The sequence below is a fragment of the Pan troglodytes genome, chromosome 8 (assembly GCF_028858775.2).
Source record: "Pan troglodytes isolate AG18354 chromosome 8, NHGRI_mPanTro3-v2.0_pri, whole genome shotgun sequence".
In the NCBI taxonomy this organism is placed as follows: Eukaryota; Metazoa; Chordata; class Mammalia; order Primates; family Hominidae; genus Pan; species Pan troglodytes.
The window spans coordinates 93,996,025-94,006,414 of NC_072406.2; positions in this window are offsets into that span (position 1 = coordinate 93,996,025).

Genomic DNA, 10,390 nt, shown 5'->3' on the forward strand with positions numbered 1-10,390 from the left:
GGGGGAAGGAGCCAGACTAAGAACTTCGAGGTGTACAGCTCCTTTATTCTTTCCATACAAATGCTCCATGGATGAATGTCAAGAATCCTCACAGAATTGAGTTGCCCTATAGAGGGAGCCACTTTGATGTCTTCTGGGCCTTCATCTGTTAGAGACAGGGTTTCAATGCCTGGCTCTGCAGGCCCATTTTATTGAAGATGACACATGTCTAAATGGATGTGACACGTATCTCTGGAAGAATTTAAAAGGAACTGTGACCTACAGTTCCATGAGAATTAGTAGGGGCTCACTTTGTAATGGTTATTGTGACTTTATTTCTGCCCCTGCCTAAAGGTTAACTTACCTATAATTGTCAAATATTTTATTTTCCGCAACTATTATTTTAATGACATTTTATCTTCATACTACATGCCAAAGGGCATATGTGCTATCTACAGGCATTATGATAGTTGCTCTTCTCAACGATCATATGGAAAAAGCATTATTATTCTCTTGTACAGATGAGAATCTTAAATTTACAGACACGCTATTGCTTTATCCACAACTTCACACTTAATGTGACACAGAGCTGGGATTCAAGCTCACTTCTTTGTTTGAAGTTATTTCCAACAGACCATTCTGGCTCTCCCAGACATGCATTTATATTCAAGACAAACCAAAACATAACATTTGGCTTACACTGAATCATTTATCTTTGTCTTTTGGCACTGTGATTATGTAGCATTTATAAACTCTCTGTCCAGTCAGGCAAAAACTTGCACTTCTGTGCTTTGATTTAGTGCACTGGGTCCCACTATCAAAGTTACTAGGCTTGCAAATGGTCATAATCTGAGTCTAGATTTCTAGGTTTATGCTTCTAAATCACTTGGCAGAGAAAACAGTTAGTGTTAGAAAAGGAATCAGAGGTAAGATGGGCTGAACAGCCATCAGACATCAATGAGAAATGAAGTGGTTTGATTTTAGTGTGGATTGTAAACAAAACACACACACACATGCACACACACACAAAAGATTAAGCTAGGATGTAACTGATTTAAATAGGTATACTCCAGGAAAACATTAAATGTCATAATGGCTGTTATATAAAAGTTGAAAATTTTTGACACAATGTAACTTACTCTTTTGGTAAAGTAATGTTTAGAAATAAAATAATTTATAGCCAGCCGTAATGGCATGCACCTGTAGTCCCGCTACTCAGGAGGCCGAGACAGGATAATTGCTTGAACCTGGGAGGCAGAGGTTGCAGTGAGCCAAGATGGTACCACTGCACTCCAGTCTGGGTGACAGAGTGAGACTCTGTCTCCAAAAAAAGAAATAAAATAATTTAACTACAATTTCAGTTTTCAAAAACATATGACTACAAAGTATAATGCAGTCTTCAAATCTTCCATAGGCAGAATCCAATTTAAACTATAAAAATCACATTTTTGATCAGAGGAAAATCTTTGATTTCTTTTTGTTTTCCATATGGCTCAAGGGTATATTTAATAAGAATTTGCTTTATACCTCAGATTTTTCTATAGTGCTACATGAATACAATGCTTGTGGATGAATTGCATATATCATACATAATCTTCACTTAGGAGATAGTCTGTCTCCTGAGGCCTCTAAATCCCTAAGAATTTGAAGGCAAGTTGTGTCCCATTGAAGTCTGTTTGTTTTGTATCATGTTAAGTCATATTTGATTTACATTGAAATTTTCACCTGGAACTTGGATATTTGTAGAGATAAAGTAGGCATATTTAGAGTTTTTATTCCTTTATCTTTCAACGGACCTATTTTAAAGGGTAACAATAATACCAAATGTAAATAAACATAAGCAAAACGTTAATTTGTCACTTTTTGTTTATATAGGCATTTGTCTTTTCTGTGAGCCACAAACATGCGTATCCAATGGGCCTTTCCCACTCAATATTCTCCAAGTCAAATTCATAAACTCATCACCATCCAGCACCTGTATTCTCAGAGATGGCACCATCATATATTCAGTACATCAAATCAGAATTCTAGTAGTCATACTTAATGTCTTTCTTCCCCTTATCCTTGATATCTAGCTTATTGTCCTTGGAACCCAATTTGTCCTTGAACTATAAAAATCTTCTTTGATGTGGCAGGAGAAGAGGAAGCAAAGACAGGGAGAAGACCTTGACTCCCTCCCTAAGAGTTGCCTTCTCTGGTTAATGCTTACTACATTTACCTAACAAAGCATGAATACACTTTATGCACATTTGAAATAATACTATATAAAATGGTAATACAATCTTAATTTATGCACAAAATGTGAAGTAATGTGAATCTAATAAAATTAACAATTCACTAAGAATTGTATAATTACAAACCTGAAAAATTGAGTGAACTGTAAGTTGTATTTATCCCACTGCAACATGGCAGGGCCATTTTCGTTGCTAAAGAAATCTACCTATGATCTTTACCTCATTTATTCTTAAATTATGTGATTTTCAATTAATAGGAAGGCAGGAAAGCATTTTTCCCTTAAAATGTGGCAGCATTGTAATTGTGTATTTGTGAGAAAGACCTTTTTTTCAGCTAACATGAAAATCTTCAATGGCATTTTTTTATTTGGTAGTAAAGCTTTCTGGTAAAATTTTGTTCCATCTTTAAGTCTTCTTTATGAGCCAAATCTTTAACATGAAAACAAAACAAACAAACAAAAAAACAACAGGGAGAAGGACAGGGAAGAAACATGGAAAATTATATGATGCAACACAGCTTGTAATTCCCTGCACAATTGTTATTTGGGAATTTATTTGAACTAGGCTTTCTTGAGCATTTAAAATGGCATTTTGGTGTTGTTTCTGGCTGAGTTAAAATTTATTATTAGCATTTAGTTGCTGCAGTTTCACACAATGGGGATCTGGCAATCAGGTACTCTTAACAGGCTTATTATTGGGAGTTTTAATCAGATTTTGAATGTTAAAGCAAACTCAATTTGGCTTTACAGGGTATCTGAGAAAAATGTACTTATTTCCACTCCCTAGTTCCTATAACGATGTTTTTTTATTTTTATTTTTTGTAATTGATGCTGTATGGTCAGATATTCAATTTGCATATGGGTTGCATCTGTTGAATCTCATTACGAATTGATCAAGCTTGGCTTCATAGATATCTTCACAAATGTAGAAAGCCAATTGTGTCCCTCATCTCTCATACAAATAATTATCTGGTTGTCAGATCATTCTACCTTTTCTTTCATTTTCCAAGAGGAACTCACAGACCTTGTAATAAATTCTCTCGGAACCACCTCGTCCACTCCTTGGGCTCTGGTGGCCTATCTGAACTGCACTTAGCGTTATCTATGTTCCACCTAAATCTGTAAGTCTGTCTTATGATCTGTCATGGGAGGCATCACTCACCTTCTATATTTTGGTCCTTAATGCTCTTTATATCTTTTCATTGTTCATAGCTGAGAAATGGGGAAAAGATAACTACACTGGGTTGCATAATATGCAGATAATTCTAATTAAACCATCAACTTCCTTTTTGGAAATATAAAGTTTTTTCTGAAAATGAAAGGAAGTTATAATACATACTTTAAAAATGTAAATTTCAAAAACCAGTGAATGGAATTGTTTGTGACATCAAAATAGCAAAAACAGTATCAACTAATTAGCTCCATTTCATATGATATAAAGAATATTAAGTTAGGTAGCTTTTCTCCAGTAATGATTACAACATGTCAGTAACTCTTTGAATCCCTTAGTATTATTATTTCATTAATATTGACATTAACCATATAAAATAAAAATTATAATTACCTCCACCCTACAGTCAAGGTGGTTGAAACAGAGAGATTTTAATAAATCATCATGAAGCTGCAGGTAGTGGAGCCAGGGTCTTCCATCAAAGCCGTATGGCTCCAGAATCATGTGTTAAGCTGATTCCCTGAAAGTGGCAAATAAATATATTAGTACTAGTCCAGGTTGTGTGATCTTTGAGAAAATCCTCATGTGCCCTGTGTCCATGTGTTCTCATTGTTCAATTCCCACCTATGAGTGAGAACATGCGGTGTTTGGTTTTCTGTCCTTGCGATAGTTTGCTCGGGGAACATCATACACCGGGGCCTGTCATGGGGTGGGGGAATGGAGAAGGGATAGCATTAGGAGAAATACCTAATGCAAATGACGAATTAATGGGTGCAGCAAACCAACACAGCACATGTATACATATGTAACAAACCTGCAGGTTGTGCACAGGTACCCTAGAACTTAAAGTATAATAATTTTTAAAAATCCTCATGTGCTCTCTCAGTCCACATTAGCTTTCATATCTTCAAAATGTAAAAGTTCTTTGAAGCTTTAATTCTTCCCTTTTTCCACAATGTTCCCTTTTCTAACACATTCTTTTTGCTGTTTCTTCACACTAAACCATTACTATCATAGGTCAGATAACCTAGAAGATCTGAGTGCACACCAACAGACAACTAGTTAGGGAGAGAAAGAAGCTGGGAGAAAAAAGGGAAGATCCTAGCAAGGCTGTATCACACAGAGAAAAAGGATTTAGTCAAACTGGTAGGGGAAATGGGAGTGTAACACTGGTCTAGAATTTGTTCCAACCCTAAACAAGGGGAGCCGAGCTTTCATGGTTTCACTCTGGTCAGTTAAGTATAAGGGCGCCTCTGGTAGGAATGTAAACTCCTGGATAATTCAGGTTTTCTGCATGTCCAGCCAAGAAGGCTCTGACTGACTGAGGGTGGTTTCCAAGGAGGAGTGGCAATGAATGACAAAGAAAGCACACAGAAGCCAGGGGAAGATCCCACAGAAATGCTAAGAGAGTTTCCAGGGGATTCCGACAGAGAACCAGCAGTGTCTGCCATGATTACCTAATATCTATTTAAGAACAAAATTCTAAATATTTACTAATAATTTTGATTTACTAAAATTCTAAATGTTTATTAAGTAGAAAAATTATAAATATATTTGAAATTAAGCTATACTTTGGCAATGCTTTTCATCATTAATATGGAAAATGGAAAGAAATACAAATAAGATAGGTACAATCAATTGACAAAAGAGGAAATATAATTAGTAAACATATAGATAGAAAGGTGATTAGGTCAAAATTATCAGAGAAACTCAAATGAAAAGAAATGCTACTTTTTATCTATTGCATTTGTAAAAACAAAAAGAGAGAATGAGAGAGAAAGAAATAAAGGAAAGAAAGAAAAAAAAAAGAAAATGTCCACTGTTCATATAACAATGTGGTGAATGGAACAATATTTTCCATTCTTGGGAATCTAGTGTAAGAAATACTTTTTTAAAAGTTTCATATAAGAATATGCTATGAAGAAATTGGGACTTGCTTTTATTATAGACCTATGGGACTGTGATTCATGATTAACCACTGTTTGTCAAATTACTTGTTTAAAAATAAATTAATAAGAAAAATGCTCAGGGGGAAAAAAGGGGGAAGGAAAGACAAAAAAGAATCCATATATGTCTACAGCAATAGTGGTGGTTTTTTTCTTTCTTTCTTTCTTTCTTTTTTTAAAGCCTATGCTTAGCCTGTTTCTGTGCCAGGAAGCAGTTCAGCTTCACTGCTCTGTTCACACCCTGTGCCTAAAGCCCTGTCTCTCGGTCTGCTTAGCTTAACTGCTATCCGACTTCTCGTTAAGCTCCTGCCTTCTGGAACTCTTCAGTCACATTAGCTTTCAGTTTCAGGTTCACAAATATAGAGTACCTATGTGCCAGTGTGATAAATCCATTAAGGGGAAGGTGGGAAAGAATTTGTTTAAAATCACAACCAAATACAGCCGCTTCTAACTCTTAAAGAGACCCAAAGAGTTTTCTCCTGCAATAGCGCATTTTTTTAAAATATGAAAACATGTGGATGGGTCACTAGGGTGTGGATAAGTGGCTAAGAAAACTGAGAAAAGGAAAAGAATAGACTTGCCCTAAATGATGAAGCAAGAAGAGTGTGGATTTTCCACGAGCAACCCAGTAAGAGTGGAAGAGAGCTCCCACTTAGAGTGGGTGGAACAACATGACAAGCGGGAACCGCAGAGAAATCGGGAGAGAGAAATGCCCTGTAGAGGCGATGGCTTACAGACTTTCAAGAACAGATATATCTAAAAGTTTGTTTCAAAGTTATCTGCCTTTATTAAGTGCTGTGATGTATTTTCTTCCATTACCTTCAAACCATCTGTAAAGAGACCTACGCTTACAGCCTGGAGAGGATATTTTGGAGGTAACATTCTTCTTGCTTGTGAGCATGTCAAGTAGAGCCACAGGGCTCCATGCACAGAAGACAGCAGCGTCAGCTTAAGGTCCAGTGTGCTGCTGAGCCCTCCATAAACATGACACAAACCTTTTTGCCCATATTGACTAAAAGGAAGTTATCCTTACAAATGGGAGAGGTGGGAAAAGTTATGTTACAGGAAAGTTGCATAATTTAGTCCTAGTGGGAACGTATGTAGTTGGTACCACCTCTGCTAAAAAATAAAAATAAAGTAGATATCAGGTTTTCCATGTTTACCATATTTGTAGGATTCCTTCCTGGTAGCCTCACCATTGTTTCTCAAATGTAAAATGCAGGCGAATTATATGAGGTGGTGAGCAGGTTGTTGAATTGCAGATTCTGATTTATTGGAGTAGGGCAGGACCTGAGATTTTCTACTTTACAGAAGCTCCCAGGGGAATTTTTCAGGTATGAATGAGATAATACATATATAAAGTGTCTATATGTAACAGGTATTTAACAAACAATATTATTCATATTTTTAAAAACAATCTACATTCAGGTAAGGATGTTTGGCCTTATAATATTCCTTTTTCTTCAGAAGACACTTCAATTCCATAACTATTCAACAATTTTTTCTACATACATATAATTGGATAACCATCGATACTATGTATTTCTAGAATATTTCCAACAAGCAATAAGAAACACTATACCCATTAGGAATCACTCCCCATTCTTCGCTTACCCCAGTCCCTGGAAACTATTAACCTGCATTCTATCTCTGTGAATTTGCCTTTTCTGGTCATTTCATATAAATGGAATTTTAAAATATATACTCTTTTAAGCCTGGCTTTTTCTCACTTAGTATAAAGTTTTCAAGGTTCATCTACAATGCAATATTTATCAGTATTCCATTCCTTTTTATGACTGAACAATATTGCATTATATGAATATTCCATATTTTGTGTATTCATAATTTGATTGGTATTTTGATTATCTCTATTTTTCAGCCATTATTAACAATGCCACTGTAAACATCTATGTAAGGCCTGGTGCAGTGGCTCATGCCTGTAATCCCAGCACTTTGGGAGGCCGAGGCAGGTGGATCACGAGGCCAGGAGATCGAGACCATCCTGGCTAACACGGTGAAACCCCATCTCTACTAAAAATACAAAATATCAGCTGGGTGTGGTGGCACGTGCCTGTAGCCCCAGCTACTTGGGAGGCTGAGGCAGGACAATTGCTTGAACCTGGGAGGCAGAGGTTTCAGTGAGCCGAGATGGTGCCACTGCACTCCAGCCTGGGTGACAGAACGAGACTCCGTCTCAAAAAAAAAAAAAAAAAAAAAATCTAAATCTATGTAAAAGTTTTTGTGTGCGTATGTGTTTTCATTTATCTTGGATGTATACCTATGACCGGAACCACTAGATCACAAATTAATTCCATGTTTAACGTTCTGTGGAGCTGCCAAACTGTTTTCCAAAGCAGGTGCACAATTTAACCTTGCTACCAACAATGTATGAGGGTTCCAATGTCTTCAAATCCTTGCCAACACTTATTATTGCCTTCTTAAAACTTACAGTCATCCTGGTGTGTATGAAATGATATTTCATTGTAGTTATGATTTGAATTTCCCTAGTGACCATTGAGCATCTTTTCATGTTCTTGTTGGCCACTTGTATAACCCCCATATATGTAAGGGATTCTTTAGGAGAAATGTCTATTGAAATTCCCTGCCAATTTTATAAATGGGTGGTTTGTTTTTTTATTGTTGTGTTGTAAGAGTTCTGAATACTGTACTTTTTCCTACACTTTTATCAGCTGTATGTTTTTTAAATATTTTTCTGCCATTCAGCAATGGGTTTTTTGTTTGTTTGTTTGTTTGTTACTTTCTTCATGGTGTCCTTTAAAACACATGTGGGCGTGTCTAGTAAAGCCATAGAAACTCCATGTGTAGAAGACAGCAACATCAATTTAAGGTCCACTGTGCTGCTGGACCTTATATTATTATATGCATTACCTTGTAATGAAGTGTGATTTATCTGCTTTTTCTTTCTTGTTTGTTCTTTAGTTACCATATCAAATAAACCATTGCCTAATCTAAGGTAACAAAGATTTACACACATGTTTTCTTATATAGTTTAATAGCTTTATCTCTTATGTTTAGATCCTTGATCCATTTTGAGTTCCCTTTTGTATATGGTACAATGTCTATCATCCACTTCATCTTTTGGCATGTGGTTAATCAAGTTTTCCTAACACCATTTGTTGAAAAGACTATTCTGGCCTCATTGAATAGTCTTGGCATCTTGTGGAAAACCAACTGCTGTAAATTTTGGATATATTTCTGGTCTCTTAATTGTATTCCATTGATTCATGTCTGTCCTTATGCTAATGACAGACAGACAGTCATGATTAATACAGCTTTGTGGTAAATTTTGAAATCAAGGAGTGTGAGTCCTCCAAATTTGTTCTTTCTCAGGATTGTTTTGGCTTTCCTATATCCCTAGAATTTCCAAGTGAATTTTAAGATTAGTTTGTCACTTTCTGGGTGAAAAAGGGAGCTTGTATTTAGATAGAGATTGCATTGAATCTGTCCATTAGTTTGTTATTTAAACAATATTAATTATTTCAACTCATCAGGACTGGGTGTCTTCTCTAATCGCTTTCAATGATTCTGTAGTTTTCAGTGTATTAATCTTACACTTCTAGTGTAAAATTTATTTCTAAATATTTTATTGTTTAATGATTTTGTAAATGAAATTTTCTTAATATTCTTTCAAATTTTTCATTGCAAGTGGTATAGAAAGAAAACTGATTTTGTATATTAATTTTATATCCTGCAAGTTTATAAACTATGTTAAACTAGTTTATTTGCTCTAACTTTTATGTTGCTTAGTTTTGTTTCATTTTTTGGATTATTTATGATTTTTATATGCAAAATCAGATGATCTACACATAGCAATAGTTTTACTTCCTCCTTACTAATTTAGGTGCCTTTTATTATATTTTCTTGCCTAATTGTTCTGACTAGACTATCCAGTACAATGTTGATTAGACATTAAGTTAGAGCAGACATTCTTGTCTTAGTCCTGATTTTCAGAGGGAGGCTTTAAGTCTTTCACTATGACGTATGATATCAGCTGTGGTTTTTTCCTAGATGCCCATTATCAGGATGAAAAATTTATCTTCCATTGCTAGTTTGTTGAGTGTTTTTTGTTTTTATCATGAAAAGGTTTTGAATTTTTTCAATGTTTTTCCTGCATTTATTGAGATAACCATGTGGTTCTCGTCTTTTATTCTGTTAATACAATGCATTACATTGACTGATTTTTGGATATAAAACCGATCTTCCATTCCTGAGATTAATTCACTTGAACATAGTATACAATCCTTTTTACATGTTACTGAATTTGATTTGCTAATACTTTGTTGAGGATTTTTGCATCTACATTCATAAGGGGTGTTGGTATGTAGTTTTATTTTCTTGTGATGAATCAGGATGATACTAACTTCATAAATGAGTTAAGAATTATTCCCTCCTTTATTTATTTTTCAAGAGTTTATGAAGAACTTGTGCTAATACATCTTTAAATATTTGGTAGACTAAAAGAGAGAAGCTGTCTACTTCTGGACTTTGTGTTGTGGGAAATTTTTTGACTGACAATTCAACTTCTTTACTTGTTATAGGTCTACTCAAATTTTCAATTTCTTCTTAAGTCAGATTCAATAGTTTTTGTCTTCCTAGGAATCTGTTTGTTTAATCAAGATTATCTAATTTGTTATCACAAATCGTTCATAGTATTCCCTTAAAGTTTTTGTGTCTGCCTATCTATCTATCTATCTATCTATCCGTCTATCATCTTGTACTAAGGTTCCTTTTTTATTCATTATTTTAATAAGTTGAGTACTCTCTTCATCTTCATCAGACTAGATAAAGCTTTATCAATTTTGTTGATCTTTTCAAAGAATAAGTTGTTTCATTAATTTTGTATTTTGTTTCTATCTTCTATTTCATTAATTTCCACTCTACTTCTTATTATATCATCCTTCTGCTTGTGTGGGGGATTTATTTGCACTTGACAAGAATATGTATTCTTTTCTTGTTAGTGGAGTGTCGTATACAGACTTATCTAAAAGATATTGCTGCTTTGATTCCAGACCACCACAACAAAGTGAAATATTTCAATAA